Here is a 6,000-nt window from a genome sequence, read left to right on the forward strand (position 1 = left end):
TCCCTAATTGCTGACACTCTGCCAAGTAGGCACTGGCTCAAACAGACCCTCTGACAATAGGCCACTGACCCTCTGATAGAGCTGCAGTACCTCAGTGAGGCAGTGGCACTCCTTGAATTCTGATCCCATTATAATCAGGCACTGCGTCAGTACTGACGCTCTGCCAAAGAGGTACTGCCTGAAAACTGATCCAATGACAATGAGGCACTCCATCAGGACTTACCTCTGACAGTGCTAGATTACCTCTGTACTGACCTTCTAAAACGGGTGGCACTCCTTCAATTCTGACCCCCTTACAACATAGCCCTGCTGCAGTGCCGACCCTCTGACAACAAGGCATTCTCTGAAGCCTGATCCCCTCAAGATGAGGTCACACTTCAGTATTAACACTGACAAAGAGTCACTTCCTCCATATTGACCCTCTCATCGTGCGGCACACCCTCAGTTCTGATCTTACGACAAGGGGGCACTTTTGACCAGCTGACAATGGTGCTCTCCCTCAGTTCTGACACCTCCACAGTTCTGCACTACCTCTGTACTGACTCTCAGTACTGACCCTATTCTGATCCATTACAATGAGGCGCTGCCTCACTTGTGGTTGTATAACAATGATGCACTCCATCGATTCTGCGCCGCACACAGTGCTGTAATACTTCCGTACTGCCCTGTAATTGTGTGGCACTCCCTTAATTTTGACCCCCTTACACTGAGGCTGTGCCTCAGTATTCACCTCTGAAAATAATGCACTCCTACAGATCTGGCCCTCTGATGCTACTGCAATAACTTGGTTTTTATCGGCTCGTCACGTGGTTAGCTTCAATGCTGATGCCATTACACACAGGCAGTTTGTCAGAACTGACCTTCTAACAATGGCACTCCCTTCGGACTGTCAGATACAGCCACACTACCTCCGTTTTGACCCTCTCATCACGTGGCAGTCCCTCAATTCTGAACTCACAATGAGTCGCTAACTCAGTATTGACCCTCTGACAAAGAGGCACTCCCTTAGGGCTGACCTTGCACCAATCAGATACTGCCTCACACCAAATCCTCTCGAATAATGAGGCACTGCTTCAGTACAGACCCTCTGACAAAGACGCACTGCCTCAGAACTGACTCTCCAGCTATGGCGACTGGCCACAAAACGGACCTGCTGACAATGAGGCACTTCCTACCATCTCAAATCATGTGGCATATCTCTAATCCTGTGGCCCTCTCTCAGTTCTGTCGCCATTGCATTGAGGCATTCCCTCTTGGTTGATCCTCTGAACTCCCTCAAGACTGACCATCCACCGTTGATGCACTACCTCAGATCTGACCCACCGACAGTCCTACAATCTGTCACCATTCCATGTAGCATTCCAGCAATTCTGACCCCATTTCAATGAGACGCTGTTTCAGATGGTCACTCTGAAAATGAAGCGCATTCTCAGGACTAAATCTCTGAAACTAAAGCACTTCCTCAGTACTAACTCTCTGGCAGGCAAGTATTGGAGGTTAGGTTAGGGCTGAGGTTAGACTTGGAGCTTAGGCGAGGGTTGGGGTTGAGGCTAAGCGTTAATTGGGGCTGTGTGTTACGGTTCATTTTAGGGCTGAGGCCATAGCTAGTGGTAGGGCTGAGGCTCACTTTAGGGCTGAGACTAGATGTTCGGTCTGAGGATCAGCATGAGGGCTGAGAGTAGGGAGGGTTTACGCTGAGGATAGGGTTAGGGTTAGGGTTAATGCTGAGGTGAGGGTTAGCCTGAGGCGAGCGTTTGTATGGGTTTAGGGCTGAGGCTGGGTTTAGAGTCAGGGTTCGGGCAAAGAGACGCTGCCTCAGAACTGACCTGCTGACAATTAGCCAGTACCTTAGGTACTGATGAGCTAATAAAAAGGCCCGCTCTCAGCACTGACACTGCAGCAATGAAGTCTTGCCTCACAACTAATTCACAAAGGGGTCATAATTGAGGAAGTGCCGAATGATGAAAGGGTGCGGACTGAGGTGTTGCACAACTGCCAGAGGGTCAGAACTGAGGGATTGCATCATTATCAGATGGTCAATACTGCAGCAGTGGCCCACTGTAATAGGGTCAGAAAGGTCATACTGAGGTCTTGCAAGATAGGGTCGGAACTGTTGGAGTGATTCATTATCAGAGGGTGGGCACTGAGGCATTGAAGCATTGACAGAGGATCAACACACTGTCTGTATTGAACATGTGGCAATAATGTTCTGACTTCATAACATCAAGGCACTGCCTCAAAACTGACCCTTAATCCTGACCCTCGCACAGTGCTGCATTGCCTCAGTCGTGATGCTGCATTCGTGTGGTACTAGCAGTTCCAACCCCATGAATAGGATGGGCTGAAGGGTAACATTTCTTGATATTTGAGAAATGGTTGACTTTGAATGAGTCCTGTCAGCATTCCTGTTTTACAGTCAATTTTATTTCTGTAACTGGTTTTTTGCTTTGCCAAGTCGTTTGTTACACCGGAGCAGAGGGAGCATTTTGTTCCTCGGCACTGGACGTCATCTCGGAATGAGACCACGAACGGTGCCAGGAACAACCTCAGCCTCCAGGCCAGCCGTTGATCGAGGGGTCCCTCACGGCCACAAGAACATGAGGCTTATTCTTTTTTACTCTCTACTTGTTATTCTTTTTAATTACTCTTTCTCCATCTTTTATTTCCTCAATAAATGTTCATCTTTCAGAAAATTGGCAAGCAGAAAACTGCACTTGATAGAATCACAAAAGAACCACTTCGATGCACGCTGTCATCAAAAACACACCATTATTATGAGCCACTGCCTCAGCATTGATCCTCTGACAATATCGCACTCCCACAGATTTGACCCTTTGACAACGAAGCAAGGCCTCAGTATTGAAGCTCTGACAATGCTTCAATCCCTCAGTTCTGACCATCTGACAAGGAGGCACCTTTATTTCTGACCCTCTCACAGTAGCAATATCTCAGGACTGACCTTCTATTTGTATGGCATTGCCTCACCTTAGAATGAGGTGCTGCCTCAGTCTTCACCTTCTGACAATAATGCACTCCCACAGTTCGGACCCTCTCATATTGCTGCATTTCCTCAATACTGACACTAAAAATGTGTGGCAGATCTTTAGTGCTGATCCTTTTCCAAGGAAGCATTGTCTCAGTATTGACCATCTGACAATGATGAACTCTCACAGGGGTCAGGACTGAACCCCTGTCCATGAGGCACTTCTTCAGTGCCCGCACTCATTATTCGCCTTCTGACAAAGCTTCAATACCTCAGTACTGACCCTCTCACAGGGCCGATCTTCTGTCAAATCTAGCGAATTAATACAGAGGAAGTGTCTCTTATTAGAGGGTCTGCCTGAACTCTTGGTTGAAGTGTTCAATAAATTGCTACAACCTGAAAGAAGCAATTCTTCCCCGAATTAATGGGCAACCAATTTGAAAATGTGGCCTCTGGTCGTAAAATCTTTCACAAATGGGAGTAATCTCTCCGGATATACACTATCAAGCCTCTTCAGAATCTTAAATGTCGAAAAAATAAGTTTTTTTTCAATCTTATAAACTCCAATGAATGTAGCCCATCTTTCCTAAGCATAGCAATCCCCTCCGCCATTTCCGAAATCAAACCAGTCAACATGAGGTGTTCGGCCTCCGCAGCACTCGCTCTGTGGCCGTCCATGACTTGTAAGTTACCATCCTGCTGCTACGACTCTACTTCTATTTACGATGCAGTCCTCCGTCCATCCGAACGTACTACTCTTGAACACATGGGCTCTTTTCTTTGGAGACACCTTATCAGCTGTACCTTATCAAATGCTTTGTTGAAATCTCAATGTACTACATCAACTGGTGGTCCTTCATCAGTAATGTTTGTTTCCTTCTCAAAGCACTGTAGCAAGTTTGTCAAGTATTATTTCCCCTTTATGAAAGGATGTTAACTCTGTAGGATGTTATAGCACACTCAGTACCCTGTTATTTCATCTTTCATTGCCGGCATGAACATCTACCCAGGTTGACCTAAATTGGCAATACTTGCTTACTATTTTGTCCAAGTATCTTTGTAATAATGGTGTTATGTTCACAATCTTTCAATCCTCTGTGAATTTTCCACAATCTAAGGATTCTTGGAAGATTATCATCAGTGCCTCCATTGTATCTGCAGCTGCATTGTTCAACATGAGAGGATACAACTCATCACACCCCTTGGATATTTTCTCTACTGATTGGAGTCATGTTTGGAATTCTGTGCAGTGACATTCACTTTTAACAGTTTGCTAAATACTACCAGGAACAGAAATTGTCATCCAGCTGCAACTAAACTAAAGCTTTCAGCACAGAAGGAAGTGTTTCAATTCATTATGAACCTATTAACTCCTGAAAAGGGCAATACGATTTGCCTCAGTCCATAAATGTTCTTTCTCCAACATCCTGAGATGCATTATCTGTATTTCTTCAAATTTACCACAGAATCTGTTTCAATCATCCTTTCAGCAATACGCATGACAACAATTCGGCATTCTTAGTCCCCCTGTAGCCTCCGTTGCACACGTGCATTGTTAGATGATTATTTATTTGTGTGCCTGCTTTTTTGCTCGAATGGATAAAGGTAAATTTCTGTTCTTTTGCCATCAGAACTATTGCCTCCCCACACTCATCTTCCTTGTTTTATCCTGTGCTGGAATAATTTAATTTGTCGACATATCTGAAATATGTTGTTGAATGGATCGGGTTTTGTAACATTGCATTCCCCATAGACCATCTACCGATGCTGTTGCTTGTTCTAACAGTTATTATCTCGCAGAGTGGAAAATGCAGTCTGAAAGCAATGGAACGTTATCGATGAAGAAGTTGATGCATAAATTGCTGCGATCTTCCAAACTACAAACTCACCTTCAATTCTTTCTCAGTCAGAGCATTATGCCGGCGCAAATGAATCGTGTTCTCAAAGGGACTTCCAAAACCATGGAATTGAATTTGCATGTTGATTTCTTCTTCCCTCTTCAGAAATGCAAAGTAGTATCGTGATGAAGCTTCCAAGGCGATGATTGTGTCCTTCAATGAACGGAAAAGTGACTTTTAGATTCATGGAAATATTTCACTACTTCTATAGACATGAAAGGCAAACATTCTCCCTGCATATGACCCAGTCTCATTTTATCGTATCTTTCTGATTTTACACGCCACGGGACAATCATTGCAGTGTAACAGAAATGTTGATCATGGAAATTTATCACTGTTTTCATAAATAATGGCAAATTTTCAACATCTTGCAATTGTATGAAGGCTCAGTCTCATCACACCTCGCCTGCTGCACAAAGACATTCTTACACTGCTTTGAATGTTAGGGCTCAAACAAAACACAATCATGACACAAATGCATCAACACACTACTTTCAATAGGATCTGATATCCTTGCTAGGCACTGGAGGGGTTGCGGAGACTGGTGAGTGGATAAAGTCGTTCCTCTGTTCAAGCAGGAAAACAGGGACTTTCCAGGAAACTACAGACTGGTGAGTGTCTCATGTCTCAAAAGTATGGGCTAATAAGGGACAGCCAGCATGGCATTATGCGGGGCAGGTTATGTCTTACCAAGTCAGTTGAAGTTTTCACGGAGGTGACAAGGGTGATCAATTCGGGTAGAACAGTTGATAACATATACATGGATTTTACAAACCTTTTCAACAAGGTTCCTCATGGTATGCTCATCCAGAAGATTAGGATCCATGAGATCCATGGTGACTTGGCCTGCCCATATAAGGCAGACGGTAGCGGTGGAAGGCTAACAAAGATAACACAGCGTAGGGCTGGAGGAACACAGCAGGCCAGGCAGCATCAACAATGTCAGCTTTCCTGTTCCTCTGATGCTGCCTGACCTGCTGCGTTCCTCCAGCTCCACACTTGGTTAACTCTGTTTCCAGCATCTACAGTTCTTGCCGTCTCAGTGGTGGAAAGCTGTTTTTCTGGCTGCAGCTCAGTGACGAGTGGTGTCCCGCATCGATGTGACTTCTGCTGTTTGTG

General features: G+C 45.0%; 1 long non-coding RNA gene and 1 pseudogene across 2 annotated transcripts in view; one reads left to right on the top strand and one right to left on the bottom strand.

The window, feature by feature from the left end:
* LOC132206960 (uncharacterized) overlaps window positions 1-5,017 on the bottom strand; it is a 36,379-nt gene extending 31,362 nt beyond the window's left edge. Inside the window, exon 1 of one of the 2 annotated variants that reach the window (XR_009443251.1) lies at window positions 4,873-5,017. This is a non-coding gene — a long non-coding RNA (uncharacterized LOC132206960). The remainder of the gene's footprint in view (window positions 1-4,872) is intronic. The other variant, XR_009443250.1, reaches the window with a different exon arrangement.
* LOC132206905 (utrophin-like) overlaps window positions 1-6,000 on the top strand; it is a 615,509-nt pseudogene that overhangs the window by 498,639 nt on the left and 110,870 nt on the right.

This window comes from Stegostoma tigrinum, chromosome 44, assembly GCF_030684315.1.
Source record: "Stegostoma tigrinum isolate sSteTig4 chromosome 44, sSteTig4.hap1, whole genome shotgun sequence".
NCBI classification, from domain to species: Eukaryota; Metazoa; Chordata; class Chondrichthyes; order Orectolobiformes; family Stegostomatidae; genus Stegostoma; species Stegostoma tigrinum.